Genomic DNA, 16,954 nt, shown 5'->3' on the forward strand with positions numbered 1-16,954 from the left:
ATTTATATGCAATTTTCAATTTTATTTTGCATTTTGTTTTTAAAGGATGCATGATTTACTATAAGCCCAAGAGGTAGTAGCTTAAAAAGCTTCAAGTGCTAATAATCTGAGATTACTTTCTCTCCCTCTTGTTTTTCTTTTATAAAGACACCAGACAGGAATTAACTGCCTAATTAAATTTAAACAAATTAGATGAACACTAATATTACTATGACCAATTTTTGCATCACTAATTGTTTATTGGGTATTACAATAGTGTTCACTTAGTTTGAAAGCAAAGGGCTTTGGCTGCAAATCAAAACAGGCAGTGTTAATTCTAGCAGTTATGGTAATAGGCATTTTGGAGGCGGAGTCCATGTGAGGCGCATTGGAACACCAGACAACTAAATATTGCTAGTCCAGTTTTCTGGATCCTGTCTTGATCTCTTCAGGATGAAAGTAGATCCTACAGCTTCCAACACTTTGGTCTTGGTGGAGAAGATCCCACTGGACAAGGCCAATCACAAGACCTGGAAGAGTTCTTCTAGAACTGACTCGGGAAATGAATGATCTACCATCTCACACAAACTGTAACCTGGGAAGATCACATTACCTTGTCAAATTGCTCTAAAGCAGAAGCTCAACTAAATTCCAAGAACACATGTCTATTCTCACAGGAACATCGATGAGCAATTAAAAGAGAAAATAGAGCATGTGACAGCACAGCACTTCTTTGGAAGAGTGGGAGAGCCAAAGCATTGTGTGGATGGTTCAACATCTCTGTCAGGAGGCAAAACTGTGACACAAAATTCATGTTAGAAATTCTACTATATTCCCCTCTCCGCATCCTACACATTCAGCAATTCCCTATTTTTGTATTGCCTCTCTCAGCCCACACTCAGATTGTTCCCCTCCGTAACCAAAATGTCTCTGTTTTAAAGTTACCTTTGTTCAGATTCCTCCCCAGCATCTAATTAAACCTGGCAAAGTTATTCGGTAAGCTTGCTGCTTCTGGGGTATGCATTAGCAGGAAACTGGGATCGGGGATAGTCAGGGTTTGAACTTGGGCATCCTTCTGTGGGGCACAGGGATGGAATTGCTACATCAAATGATGATCCCAATTCATTATTTTGAAAATTGGGAACAATCTGAAGTATACAAATCATAATATATCCATGGGGACTGGCGAGGTAAAAGTAATATTAATAGAGCTGGTAAAAATGCACTTGTCAATGCAAGTTAGATTGTCCCTAATTGAAGCATTTCTTAATTTCTCCTGGAAGAAAACTGCAGCAAGTGACCAAAAGGCTGCACTTTAAAAACTTAACTACAAAATTATTAAGTTTATTGACACACACTCAGTCCAAGAGAAACTTCTATCTTTAATATGGAAGTTAAATTTACATGTAATGTTTAATTTTCTTTTCAGTTTTTGTAGCAAAGCGAATTATGTGCAATGTCTGAGAGAATATTGCATACCACTAAGGGCAAGTAGCAATTTCCACGAAGTGACAGGTAAGCGGTTTAGGGGGAAATAAATGCTGCCAAAGATGATTCATTTGACATCAGCCCTGACAGTTTTTCTGCTGACACGGCTGACAGAAGGGAGGACTAGCACAAAGGTTAGATTTTTCGGTCCTAGGAAACCCAGCTTTGTCTTTAAGGCTTCCTTCTTTGAGTGCTGCTAGTCCATCAAGATAGGCTGTTGAATTTTCTCATGTGGACACAACATACTCTGCTGTCATGCAAAACATGCAGATCTTCTGACAGAAAAATGAAATTTGCTACAGTCCAACCAACAGTGCATTCATCTGCACCTATTTTTATTAATGCCAGTCGACTGTCAAGACTTAAATGTCACAGTAATTCCTAAAAAATAAGCTTTAGCATCATTACCACCTTCTCTCAGTAACTCTATTAAAAAATATGTAGAAAATGAATTGATCTCATGCTGAAAGTATGGCTAGAGTCACAAAGATCAAAGGCTTAAACGAAATCAAGCAGATAATTAAGGAGACCCCTGGACCTTAGAGGGTTGGCTATTGTAAGTTGACTATCTTAAACATTTTTATAACTGCTTTTATGTAACACTAAACTCTCCTTATTAACTGATACAGGTTATGTGTAAGTTTGAAAATTACAGCCACAGCTACAACTTTGCCTTTTAATATTAAATTTAAGTTTTATCAGCCTCATATACCTGTCTTCACCACACCATCACCGTCATCATTGCACTCAAATATTTATTATCTGTTGAAAATCAATTTATTTGGTGTAGACTACACAGAAAATAAGGACACTCAGTTCCTGACTTCTGGGACCTTATAGTTTTCCCCAGTGGCAGCACAGAGAGACATGTAAGCTATAAGGTAAAATAATTGCATGAGTAAAGGGTCAGAATTGTGATACCTTGGAGAAAGCCTCTGCCTATGCCACAGTGTGGACATTCCATATTGGGGTGCCGATTTGATTCCCGGCTGCTCTATTTCCAACCCAGTTTCCTGCTGATGTGTCTGGAAAAGTAATGGAAGATGACCCAATGGTCTGGTTCCCTGACATTCGTAAGGGAGATCCACATAGTTCTGGGATCTTGGCTTCAGTCTCACCCAGTCTTGGTTGTGGATCATATGGGGAATGAACCAAGAGATATAAGGAGTGTTTCTGTCTCTTCCATTCTCTTTGTCACTCTGTCTTTTAAATAAATAACGTAAAACTCCCTCTTAAAAAAAACATAATTACATGAATGAAATAGGTGCATCATTATATTAACGATGAAAAGGACAGCTTTCTTTAGTTCATAAAAAGCAATTAATAGAAGTAAACCTCGGGAGAACTACTAGTTTTTAAAAGAGCTTAATTACTTATTTAATTTTAGACAGTGTCTTCTGGAGGGGAGTAAATGCAAAGATTTCGCAGATTTGGTGGCTGTAAAAAAAACTGAAATTATGGATTGTAAGAAACATTTCAGGACTCCTATTGTTTCTATCCCCAAACCCTGTAATGAATGGTATCTATACTAAGGTCTAACAGCTTCTGGGAAATTTAAGTTTTGCTTCAGGTACAAGTCACTGTTACTAAGATCAATGCTCTAATTTAGCTCCAGGACTGGTTTCAAATGCATATTGAGCTCAGGCTTGGGACAGTGTTCACTGCCTTAGAAAATGAAAACTAACACAGCAGATATATCAATGGGCACAACTCAACACAATGCACAGGACAGTTAAAGTCAATGAACTCTAAGAACAAATTATTATGAGGCCATGTTTATACAAACTTATCTGATTAGTTGTAGTTCAGGTATTTATTGTATTAATTTTGTTCAGGGTAAAGCAAATTAGCCTCTAAAGTCTATCTCATTACCACCTTATTGTCACAGTTAAAACCTACCTCTAGGTCTTTGGGCCTGCCTACACAGTGGGTGCCGGGTCCCTGAGCCCTAAGGGTCGGGGGTTCGGGATAAGTTGCCTGACTCAGATCTTTGGCTTGCCTGAGTGATGGGTGTTGGGTCTGTGAGCCCCAGGGGCAGTATTCCAGCAAGACCAGGTTGCCTGGCCTAAGTCTTTGGCCCACTGCACAGTGGATGACATGTCCATGAGCCCCAGGGATTGAGGGTTCAATAGGGCCCGGGTCACCTGGCTTGGGTTCTTGAGTCTGCCTACATGTTGGGTATCAGTTCCATGAGCCCTGGGAAGAGGGTCTGCTAGGGCCTAGGTCCTCCAGCCCACTTGCATGGTGGATGGTAGGTCGATGAAAACCCAGATGTTGAGCGTCCAGTAGGGCCCAGGTATCCAGGCCCATGTCCTTGGGCCCAGCTGCACAGTGGATGCAATTACCCCAGCCAAATGATGACAGCAAAAATCTGGGTGAATGGAGACTGTAAGGTTGACCATGTCAGCCAATGTACACTGGAAATGGTTTCCTCAAGCTTGGACCATAAGACAGAGATCATTTGGTCGGTAAGACAGAACTAGCAAAACCACCTGGGCAAAACCCTCAGAGAATGTACCCACTGGGACTCGGGGTTGATATCCTAGATAATCTTTTTTTTTTTTTATTGTTGCTTACATTGTATTATGTAGTACAGTTTTATAGGCACTGGGGATTCCCTCCACCCCTCCCATAACCCTCCCCCCATGGTGGATTCCTCCACCTTGTTGCATAACCATAGTTCAAGTTCAGTTGAGATTCATTGCTTGCAAACACATGCCTAGCATGAAGTTCAGTGTCTTATTGTCCAGATAAGTCCAGTGGCCTCTTGGGGAGACCTTCTATGGTCTGAAGATAGGTCTAACAGAGTAAAGATCCGGTCAGTTAAAAGCCCCAACAAGGCCTCATTATCAATATACAACATTATGGAATTAATTGACATAGTATTGGGTAAACAATATGTTAAAAATAATGCAAGTTCCATTCTTTGAAACATCTGGGTTGAGACAGTATCAATGACAGGTTCAAAAAATAACAAACAACCATACAAAAATTACAGGTTAAATCAAGGCAAACATGTGGTATCTAGCATCTCCAGGTACTGGGGCATTGGGAGGCTGGGTATGACTCATCCCCTTACTTACTCCCTTCTCCAAAAAACAGGAGGAAGAAGTAGAAAATTTGGAAATGATGATCACACCTAGTTTTCCCTAAGCCTTGATCCTTCCCACCCTGATTAACTTCTAAACATTATAAAAAAAATTTTTTTTTTAAAAAAAGTAAATTAGTGGCCAAAAAACCCCACCTCAATCAGCCTCTGAATTATTTCATCTAGAAATTTCTGGATTTGTATTCTGTACATTTCACAATATTTAAAAAGAATATCTTCAAGGAAGACCCAGAAGAAGACCTGCCAACCATAAAGTAGTACAGTTTATGTTGTTGTCACTCTGGCTCCTGGGCAAGCAAATACCAAAGGCTCATTTCCATAAGGGTGATTTTGATAGAAGTATAACATACTACTACAAAGCATAAAAAACTGTAGTTTTCTGCAGATAAGAATGACAATCCAGTAAGAGTGAGAGCTGTCATTTTTGTCATAGAATGGTGGAAATAAAATACACTTAAGCAAAGCTCATCATCAAAGAGATGTCTTACTATGGAGATGCCCAGCAGAGTTTTAAAACCATATGTCCCAGAGTCTATAAATCTAAAAGTTTTCCAAAAACATCAAAAGACTCACAGAGAATTGTGCTGACGATAATTTATCTCTTACAAGTCAATCTAAGGCTGAATAATATTCTTAAGCCACAGAGAGCTAAATTTCTTCCATGAAAGATTTTCCCTATTCCCTGATTAGGACTTCACTATAGATACTGAAATATTTCTGTCTTGAAAATTTCAGTCAGACTTCCCATGCACTCATTCACTAAGTCGTTAATACCTACCAAATGCCAGCATTGCAAGATCAAAATGATGTATTATGGCTCCTGAGCTTTTAGAGTCTGCTGAAGAGGAATAAAGTCACCAAGAGTCTCAATGGAATACAATAAATACAGCTGCCATTAAGAAAAGTGCTCACCTCAATTTGGAGCTGGATCATCAAAAGAATCAAGCTGGAAGGGGTGTTTCAGGTAGCAGAAATGGCATCTACAAAGAAGCCAGAACAAAGGCATGTTGTGATAATGGCAGAGATCCCATAATGAGCAGGTAAAAGCAAAGGGATAGAGATCAGCTTGCCAAGGTCTTTGAATATCATATCTTGGCGTTTAGATTTGAACCTGAAAGTAATGCAAAACAAATCTTCAACAGATGTGTAACAGCAATGAAAGATTAGCATTATATGTCAAAGTGACATGTTGAAGTAGACTAGTAGCAATTTTTTTACATAATTGTCCAGAGCAGGTTGTGAGGAAAGTTGTGTCTTTGAATTTGACAAGAGACATTAGCTTCTTTCAAATGAATGACTGGATTCTTTCCTTCGCAGATGCCATCCCTGTGTGTAAGGTTCCCAGTATGTAGTTGCTGAAAAGGCAACTTTACTGAGAGCACTGGGCATTACTGAGATTGTAAGAGATTGTGGACATTTCCTTTCAATTGAATATGGGTTTAGTGGATAGCTCACTTCAAGTTCTACTGGCAGTAAACAATGTAGATCCAAAGAAAGCGAAGTAGACAATAGAAACTGGCTGCAGTGTCCTGCGGGTTGCTAAAGCTCTGAGTAAGAAAGAATTTAGAGCACCTGCTGCTATCACTTCAACCAAATCAGATGTAAGTTTCTGCTATTACTCTGCTATTGAACACTTTTTGTTCAATAAAATAAACTTTTTCTTTCTAGATAATCTTGTGACTCCAAATAAGTTCTTGTTATAATTTAGAAGTAATTTTTATTTACTTAATTTCTTGAACTTGGAGTGCATTCAAAATTTAAGCATCAAAAAAGGCATAAAAATATACACAGAGAAAAATATATACGGAGAAAGTCTTCTTTCCACGACTGTAATTAGTCTGTTTTTCTGAAAAACAGATAAGCAATATTACTAGTTTTTCAGGTATATAATCCAAGATTTTAAACATGCACACACAAGCTAGTGTAAACATAGATTATTTTATCTTCTTTTTTCACCCCAAATGTAGTGTTTCTCTTTTCTTGGTGTCCAATATCAAGGTGCCATGGTCAGGTTCTGAACGGGTTTCTAGATGGCCACCTATTTGCTGTGTTTTCGTGTGGGAGAGGAACAGTCAGCAGGCTCTTTGGGGTCTTTTCATGTAAGGACACAGATCCTATCATGACAAGAGAGCCGTACTCTACTAACCTCATATAATCCTATATATCTCTCAAAGTCTCCATTTCTAAATAGTGTAACATTGTCGGTTAGGACTTCAATATGTGAATTTTGAGGGAGAAACAAATATTCAGTCTCTAGTAAGCATCATTCCTATCTCTCCTTCTCCCCACACATCTGCCTTTCTGCATTTCAAATGAATAAAAAATTTTTGAAACTCTCTTTCTCTCTATATATATATGTACATGTATATATGTATGTATATATGCACATGTATTTGGGAGCTAGTGTGACATGTCAGTTAAAATTGTAAGCAGGCATTTAAAAGAAGTTGAAGGGAAGAGAAATAACTGTGGCTGTTTCAAGGAGTATTTGTGAGAAGGATGAAGATTAGCAAGAGAGGGGGAAAGCAAAGGAGAGAGAGAACGGAAGAGTGGAGAGCACTCATAGTCAGAGTTAGAAGGAAAAAGACTCATGCTGAAGAAAGGAGGTGAACCAAGGTAGTAAGGCTATAGAAACAAAGCAAGGCTGTCATAGCTATAGCATATACAGGAAGAAAGGGAAATAAAAATATGAGCCCCCAAAATAGTGTTTAAGAAAACAGAGGTCATATTTTAAGATAGAAACCATGGGCCTGGTGTGATGGTTCTGTGGCTAAATCCTTGCCTTGTGGCCACCAGAATCACATGTGGGTGTTGGTTCATATGCTGGCTGCTCCACTTCCCATCCAGCTGCTTGCATGTGATTTAGAAAGTAGTTGAGGACAGCCCAAAGCCTTAGGATCTTGCACCTACGTGGGAGGCCTGGAAGAAACTCCTGGCTCTTGGCTCCTGGCTTAGAATCAGCTTAGTTGCAGTCATTGTGGCCATGTGGGGAGTGAACCAACAGATGGAAGATCTTTCTCTGTCTCTCATTATCTTTGTAAATCTGCCTTTCAATTAAATAAATAAATAAATAAATACATCTTTAAACAAATATAGAAATCTTTGTAAAAGATGATTATGGTGTGAATAAGACAGGCTTATTGTATTACCCAGTATTTATACCCTACTGTCGAGTAACAAAGCACTTCCCCATATACACTATCACATAATGGTATCTTAAGGGAGGGCAGCCTTGTACGTGGAGAACTGTAGAAAGATGCAGCACAGAGGAATAACTGAAGATGTGAAGAGCAAATGAAGCAATGGATGAAGTTAGTTTCCCAAGGAGGTAGAAGAGTGCAGAATTTAGTGCTGGGAAAGAGTAGAGATTTAAAAGAGAAAAGAAGAAGAGTAATTTATGATGCAGCAGTAAAACTCTGAGGTTAAAAATATTTCCAAAGGATCCATACTAAGGACCTGAAAGTAGTCAAGATAGCCTTGACTAGACAGAAGGTCAAACTTGCAGGAATTGTGTTAAATGTATGAGGAAAATGATGTTGGATAAAACAGCAAAAACTGGTTTTCCAGTTCTCTAACACAATATCATGGCCTGCCACCAATACAACAGTTCATGGTCACTGAACCACTGGAAATGAGAGCAATCAATGCAATGCTGAAACAACTCCAGTGAATACGTTAAAAGTTCACCCATTATACAATTCAATTTAGAAGCCTGCCTCCAGTCCCCGCCCTCCAGCCGACTTTATAGATGAAAAAGCATTTTTCAATTTGTTAGAAAAATTCTTTGCAATAGAAAATGACATCGTTCTATCTCTCAAATAGCAGGCATGATATTCTGTGGACCAGCCTCTAGTCATAATCCTTGGAAATTTCTGCTTCCTCTTAGACAATGCCCAAGCATTTATAACTTTCCTTTTTCAAGTGTGTGTGGTAAGCACATTCAAGTCTGTGGTTTATGAGGTAATGTAATTGGAAAACAACAGTGTGGTGAACTTCCTTGCTGGGCTGAGCGTCTGTGTGACATATGCACTCTGACATTGTCCATTCTGAGATTCTAGTCTATTGACTCTTTGTACCAACTCTTTTTAAATTAATTAAAATAGTAATTTACCTATGATAATTAATAGAAGATAGCAATTATTATTTTTTCCCTGCCCAATATACCTTCCTTTAGGGCAAAAAACTTCCTCTAATGACTAGGATGGTGACTTATCATTAATTGGACCAATTGTGTTGCCACATTTTCCCATGCAAGACATGATGGCAGAGTATGTGTCCTCAATTAATCCAATTCAAGTGATTCTTGGAATTGATTTCAGGCTGTAACAAAAGAGTAAGAAGTTCTATTTTGTTGTAGCAAAAAAAAAAAAAATTTGTAGGATGATGAGTGATAAGGTTGCTACAAGCCAATTTCCCCTTGATCTGGAGACAGTTCATATGAAAGGAAAACTGGACAAATGAGTCAAGCACCACAGAGAGGAAGCCCTAAAACACAGCTACCCCTAGAACAATCTCCCAACAAGCTGTGTTTGATACTTGGTATGGAAAAATGTGGGCTCTGTCATTTGGAAGCCAAATGGCCCAACTTAAACACAAAATGTGTTTGTAAGATCCTTGCAAGCATAAATAGATTATTATATTATGCTTACTCTGCACCTTCATGTTCTACAACTTCATTCTCAATAAAGCTTTGCCATGATGAAAACTGTAATTCATTTGTAAGAATTGGATCTCTTAGACCCCCCAACACCAATTAAGGCATTTATGATATCTGTGTTTCAGTTTCCTGATTAGTAAAATAGGACCAAGAATAGTAGTAGCTACTCACTGAGTATCAACTGTATTGCATGTACTCATCTAACCCTTCACATACTAGTTCTATTATTTTAATTTTCTACATCAACTTTGTGAGATATACATAACAATCCCCTTTTTATGGATGAGAAAACTGAGATGTAAATGAGATTAGGTGATCAAAGTCACCCAGATTGATTAGCAGAATTCAGATTTGGGGTCAAGTTTGTCTCAGCCATGTTTTCCTGTGTTCTGTAATGGCTCATTTTTTTCAAAGGGCTTTTGTGTGTATAATATGATAATGCAGGGAAAATTGCTCTATAAATAGAAAATATTTGAAAGTCATTTTCTAATTGACAGGACAAAATGAGAAAATGGTTCGAATATTAACAGAGAAGATTTAGGTTAAACAGCTCATTCTGATTCTTCCAAAAGTGCCCTTTGAAACTGTAATGGTGAAAAATAGATGCTGGCTTTCATATGAGCAAATTTCATGAAGAGGGAAAATGCAGTCGGTATTCTGTCCTACTTCTGAAGCCTCAAAGCAATTCAGACGAATAAAAGTGAGCTTGTTTACTAAGTTACAGAAAACTAAATCTCATTTTCCTTGTAGCTCCATCAATAGTAAGGACCTGGACTTGTGGTATTCTGTCCAAAATGTGTGTATATATATATATATCCTGTATACATATATATATATCCTGGGTTAGCTGAAAGAAGGCTAAGGTGAAGTCTGTTCTTGATACTGTTTTAGGGCCAGTGTTGTGGTACAGTAGGTTAAACTGCCACTTGCAACACAGGCATCCTCTATCAGCCAAGTGCCAGTTCAAGTCCTGACTGCTCCACCTCCAATACAACTTCCAATACACCTCCAATACAGAAGGCAGTGAAAGATGGTCCAAGTGCTTGAATACCAGATGAAATTTCTGGTTCCTGGCTTCAACCTGGCCCAGACCAGTTGTTAGGGGCCATTTGGGAAGTGAAGTGAAGCAATTTTTTTTTCTCTCTCTCTCTGCCTTTTCAAATAAACAAATAAATCTTTGTAGTACAATCTTTGTATTCTTCAGTTTATAATTACTATTTCAAAGAAACAATCAGCTTATGAACTATGTTCACTTTTCTCATTGGATTGTGTTTAGGATGTAAAACTGTGTCTTACTCATATTTTCATCCTGGGAATCACCATAGACAAAATCTGAGCTATGATCCACAGGTCTACACTATAAATTTTATTCGGTGGATTTTTATTTTCCTTTAAAAATATCAAAAATTATACTTCATGACTATGTTAATATAAAGATGAATATACTAACATGATATAGCAGCCCTACATACTTATGGATTATGTTTCTGCTAATTCAACCAGATTCAAAAAATAGTTCGTAAAAATGGCATCTGGGAGGAAGCATTTGGCTTAGCAGTTATTATGCAGAATTATGATGCCCATATCTTATACCCAAGTGCCATGGTCCACGTACCTTTTCTTCCTCTCTGTCTCAGCTCCTGCTAATGGGGACCCTGGGAGGCAGCAGGTAGTAGAAGAAACAGTAGGATCTCTGTCACCCCTGTGAGATATCTGGGTTCAGATCCCAGCTCCTTCGTTCTGCCTAGCTCAGCCCCAGCCATGGTGGGCATTTGGGGAGTGAGCCAGTGAAAGAGAAATGCCTTGAACGTGCTGGGATCCCATATGGGCACCGTTCTAATCCCAGTGGCCTTGTTTCCCATCCAGCTCCCTGCCTGTGGCCTGGGAAAGCAGTAGAAGACAGCCCAAAGCCCTGGGACCCTGCACCTGTGTGAGACCTGGAAGAAGCTCCTGGCTCCTGGCTCCTGGCTTTGGATTGGCTCAGCACGAGCCGTTGCAGTCACTTGGGGAGTGAATGATCGGACGGAAGATCTTCCTCTCTGTCTCTCCTCTCTGTATATCCGCCTTTCCAATAAAAATAAATAAATATTTTTTAAAAAAAGAAAATTGAAACATACTCACAGGTCTCTAAAAGTATCACGGACCCTGGATATAATGCCTACCTTGCCTATTGTCTTAGTTCATGTTCTGCTGCTATAGCAGGATATCACAGACTTCCATAAAGAATGGAAGTATATTGATGCATGGCTCTGGAGGCTGGGAAGTTGAAGAAAAAAATGGCACAAAAATCTAATGAGTTCCATGCAAATGAGCACAGGTAAGACAGAAGATTTTTTTTTTTTAAGTCAGGAGCTCATTCCTGAATAAATAACCTACTCCCACTGTGACAGTGTCAATCCATTCCTGAGGGCAGAATTCTCATGCCCAAATCACTTCCTGAAGATTCCCCCCCACTAATACTGTCACAGTGGCAATTAAATATCAACAAGAGCTCTAGAGGGGAATCTTTAGATCCATAGCACCAGTGGAGAAATGTGTCCTAATATGCATCCAATACATTTTTGTTAAGTGAATGAAATTAATAAATGATTTGAAGTTAACATTAACTTGGTGGTAGTGATTCTATTTTGGAGTCAGCTTAAGCTTAAAATATTTTGCAAAGCAACTATACAAAAAAACACTGTAAAATTCTAATATTGATTCAATCTGAAGCCAACTACTGAAAAACAGTACTGTAAACAAAATCAAAAGCCAGCAGCAGTGTACAAGGTTGTCAAAATGAGAAATGAATATTTTAAAATAATGTCAGAGATTGCTGTAACACTGAACAAATAGAGCAGACCTCTTAAACAGCAAATTCAAATATTTTCTGTTTTAAATTTTGACATTTGAAGAGAGTCAGTTCATAAAGTAGATACCTAGGAAAATGTGAAGCCATTCGATTATTGACTGTGTTTTAGTTACAAGAGCACTAAGAATGCTAGACCTGCTACCTTTCACAATATATTTTTTTTGGAACTCAACATTTCTCTGCTGTTGTTTCCAGAGACATCTTTTAAATGGAAAATTGATTGATAAAAACTTAGGTAGGAATAAATGTTAATGCATACAATAAATTAAAATGCTGTCATTTTGTGAGAAGGCCAATTTATTGGCCAATTGTGCTCTTTTCCTCTAATAATTCAAAGTTTAGTGTTTAATTTACAGAATGAAATACATGAATCAATTATTTGGTCCATAGTATGGTGAAACTGATTTTCAAAATTATGTCTGGAGAGGCAACCCAACTGACTTTCCACTGATTTATAGTGTAGATGGTCATTTCTGAACAATTTTTTCCCACTTGCAAAGCATCAAAATAGAAGCAAGCATCACTGCATTGTCTGGTTGGGTTGCATCAGATTAACATCTGGATAATAATTCATACTCACCCTTCCAAAAGGAATATTATACATATAAAGTCATACTAGTATTTATGGGATGGGCATTTACCAGAATAGCTCTTAAAGACTACATAATAAAATTGCATTAAAGCTGCCTAAATTAATTAGCCTTAGATACTGAAATGGATTCAGCTAATGGATTCTGCTTCCCCAATGTGCCCTCTCTTAACAATAAAAAAGATAAAATAAAAGAAGTTTTTCCTTCTTTTTTTTTTCAATACTATCTAGCCATCTAGCCACCTGACCAACAGCAAGCATGGGGAACTGTCCACCCTGCCAGGAGGGAGCAAGAGGAAAAATTTATTAAGTGCTCACATATTCAGGCTTCTCGTTTCCAACGGCAACTGGATTGCTTCAGCAGCTGTCATGTCTTGCTACCCTTCAAAGATAGGAAACCAGTGTAGGGTTTCAAACTATCTTCTGCATTTCATTACCGACTTGGCAATGATTCATAAAGGAGTGAGCTAAAAACTCAGGCAAGGGACGGAGTAGTGAATAGTGAATGGGGAAAGCCTCTACAATGGCTCTACTACCTGTCATCCGCTGGATTCTGGAGATGCAAATACAGAGAAGGAAGAGGACATTCAAGTTCATTTGGTCCATCTCACTGAATCAGTGAGAGGTTTTGTGGGGAAGCTGCTAGTAATCAAAGACACACAAGGAGAAACTTCACAGATGGAGGTTGTGGACTCATAGCTCACAGTTACCCACTTGCTTTTCTGTCTGATAAGCTGTTCCCCCACGTTGTGTCCTGCACTAGCCATTTCATTGCTTGTTTGGAGTTCCAGCAGAGGGCAGGCAGGGGAAAGGAGAGGAGCCTTGTATTCCATCTCCAGGATCCAGAACATGTTAGGACAAACTTTTTTTATTACTTAGTGCAAAAAGTAATCCGCCCCACTGCCAGCACCACCCTTTCCCTACACTCTTAACAGCATATCTGTCTGTGCAGTTCTTTCTAGATCTCTCTGCATTTCTTCTCCCAAGGAGTTGACACTCTGGTTAGGGAAGGCAAAGTGAAGACAAGTGAGAGAAAAATGAGAAAGGGAAAGGCATGTTACAAAGCTTTTCCAGTTACCCAAGTAAAGTCAAGAGTTTCAAAAGAGGGAATTTGTGTGCTGAAAATGGTGCAAGTGTTTGCAGTTTGAGAGTTCACAGGATGGAGCATGTGCTGTGGTGGTTTAAGACTCCATCTGGAATGCCTGCCTTCCACATTGCAGTGCCTGGGTTTGGGTCCCAGCTCTACTTACTATTAACATTCCTGTTAATGTTCACTCTGGAAGTAGCATGTGAGGTTCATGTATTTGGATCCTGCCATCCATATGGGAGACCTGAGTTGAATTTTGATCTGGCTTTGGCTTGACCCAGTCCTAGATGTTGCAGGCATTTGGAAAGAGAACCAGTGCATGAAAGATTTCTCTCTCTCTTTCTGTTTCCGTCTCTCTGCCTGTCAAAAAAAATGAAGATAATCAGATAGAAATAAAATAATAAGAAGTTATAAACTAAAATAAAAAAATCCAAGCAACTCTTTGTATTCATGGGTTCTGCATGCTCACATTCAAACAATTGCAGATAGAAAATATTTGGGAGGAAATTGCATTTATACTGAATAAGTGCACTCTTTGTCATTATTCTCTGAACAATACAGTAGAACAACAATTTACAGAGCATTTACATTATACTAGATATTATAAGTAATTTAGAGATAATTTAAATTATACAGGAGATGTACAAAAAGCAGATGCAAATTTGATGTGTTTTATATTAGGGACTTGAGCACCCTTGGTTTTGGAATCCATTGGGTAGGGGAGTGCTGCAATCAATCGCCGAGGATAGGGAGAGATAGCTATGTAAGATGACAGTAATTATTCAGAGAAGCAAGACTCAGTGAGTAGGCAAATGTTCAAGTAATTGTCAAAAATTCTCTGAGCAAGCTTGGGTGACAGGCTCACAGAGATGACTTGCAGCTTCATTGTTAGCATTTGGGTTATGTGGGACAGGTCTCATGGTCAGAACTCAGTTACTGGCCTTGAGATGATGAGACAGGGATGAGGTGCTGGGAAACTCAGGACTGGTGGCATGTCAGGAGGAAAAAATCAGTACCTTTCCGTGTCGTTCATTAAGGTCTGTGTGACAATGTCATGAGCAATACACTACCGGGAGGTCTTCATCAGATAAACAGGGTTGCTAAATTCATGGCCAAGGAATGCGGGTTAGAGAGACACTCCCAACCCCAGCTGCTACCTGCACACCCTGGACTGGCTGGCAACCAAGGCAACATGCTGAAACCAGGATCCTCCACGACGAATGGTAACATTGCAGCCCTTAATCCTGAAATGAAAAGTAATTGCTTCTGGCTTAGAGTATAAAGGAAAAACAAGATCACCTTTGGTTGAATTACTTTTTTTTTTTTTTTCGTTTTTCCAAAAAAAGCAACCATGCAGAAGATAAGTTCTGAAACCTTCTGGGAATTTGAAAATGTGAAGAAGTGGATGTTTTCTGTCAATATAATTTAACTCCATCTAGAAGCACTAATTTATAAGGACACTTGAATGCAAGTGCATTTTAATAAGCATGAGTCAATTACACGTGTTTACCTTTACCTATAAGCAGCGACCAAAAATTCAATTTGCTTGAATGCAGTTTTAAGCTTGTGTTGAAAGCAGTTCTTGCTTTTTATTTGAAACAATTCCTACTAGGACATATCAGCCAAAGATTCCAGAGCTCCCTTTTTGTAAAAATGAAACTGCACATGAAGAGATGTGGAGGAAGAGAGAGGGAAAGATATTTCAATACCTCTAATAGATTCCTGGAATGGAATTATCTTTCCTGCAGAACAGAAAGCAATCCACAAAGGGTCAGCTACAAAGGTAAATTATCATTAGAAGGATCTAAAAATGTCCTCAGCAAAACTAAATAAGCAGACTGAGTGTTTTTGCTTGTTTCATTCTCAAGGGGCTGGATGAATACAACTGTCAAATATTCTGGGTTTAGAATATATATTCTCTTTGTGAACAGGAGAGTAATGACACTGAACAAACAGCAAGGAGAATAGGACAAATCATGCATTTTGCACTTCAATTTTTAGATTATATGTGTATTAACTTCAAATATTTGTAGCAGACTCACAATGGTATAGTGAGAATTGATTAACATACACCTGTCTCTTGGTCTGATTGCTTGTAAACACCTGAGATTGCAAATGTCCCTTTCAACACTGTTTTGCTACATCTCATAGGTAATGATGTTCTAATTTTAATTGTAATTTCTTCAGAGCTACATGGGTCATGTAGCATCAATTTCTACAAGAAGGTTTTTAATTTTATTTTTAATCATTCCAGCTACACTTGGGTATTTTTGTAGCATGTTCGTTAACTTCATGTTGATGAATTTGCTCTTTTTCTCCCTGTTGTGGACTGTGTTCACTGGCTTTGTATTTAAGGGATGTACAATGGAAGTGTACTGAGGACTGATATGTTCAGATGTGGAGACAAAGTGCAGTAGTTCTCTATTCATCCAGACCAAAGATGGAGTCCCTGTAAAACAGCTGAAATTATCGTAAGAGCAGGTTGCTGGACTCTAGAGCATTGTCCATGCCCAGAAGGCCTTAATAACAGCAAGATGGACTCATGAGTGATTATGAAGGACCACCCATTGTAGTACTAGAGGGGAAATTAATTGTGGGGGAGGGAAATTCGGTAATTCCAGAGCCTATAGATTGTGTCATAAAATGACAACAACAATAATAACCTGTCTCTTAGAACAGAAGTTGTCCAGTCTCTATTAGATTGAGCCACAAAAATATTGTCTACAAAAACAGGAATTAAATGTGGTATCTTAATGCCAAAAACCCTCACAGGAATGTCATCAACCAATAATAATCAGGGAGAGATAAAACTGTTTTGTTTTCCTGCCACCACTTTGCATAAACACTTCTATTATGAAACTGTTAGAATGTGCCTGTCTTTTTGCAGGTGCTATCATTGAGGACATTCTGCATAAAAGAACAAAAGCTATTCACAGACCCGTCTCACAGCTTGGGTTTCTGCTTTTTCTGCATTTTAATTCAAGCAAAAAAAAATGTTTTTAAACATTTATTTTATTTACTTGAAAGGCAGAGTTACAGAGAGGGAAAGGCACAAGGCAAAAGTAGAAAGAAATTTTTTGTCTGCTGATCCCCTCCCTAAGCGGTTGCAACAGCCAAAGCTGGGCCAGGTGGAAACCAGGGCTTCTACTGGGTCTTCCAAGTAGGTTGAGGGGTGTAAGCATCTAGGGCATCTT

General features: G+C 38.6%; 1 long non-coding RNA gene across 1 annotated transcript; it reads right to left on the reverse strand.

Annotated features, from left to right (window-relative positions):
- Positions 1–235: 235 nt before the first annotated feature.
- LOC121161004 lies at positions 236–14,017 on the reverse strand. Its single transcript, XR_005884605.1, has 3 exons — positions 13,924–14,017; positions 5,489–5,556; positions 236–775 (listed from the first exon to the last, which is right to left on the reverse strand). It is a non-coding gene; the product is annotated as an uncharacterized LOC121161004 (long non-coding RNA).
- Between the last annotated feature and the right edge of the window lie 2,937 nt (positions 14,018–16,954).

Source organism: Ochotona curzoniae, unplaced genomic scaffold (assembly GCF_017591425.1).
Source record: "Ochotona curzoniae isolate NIBS_2020 unplaced genomic scaffold, NIBS_Ocur_1.0 contig_4612, whole genome shotgun sequence".
In the NCBI taxonomy this organism is placed as follows: Eukaryota; Metazoa; Chordata; class Mammalia; order Lagomorpha; family Ochotonidae; genus Ochotona; species Ochotona curzoniae.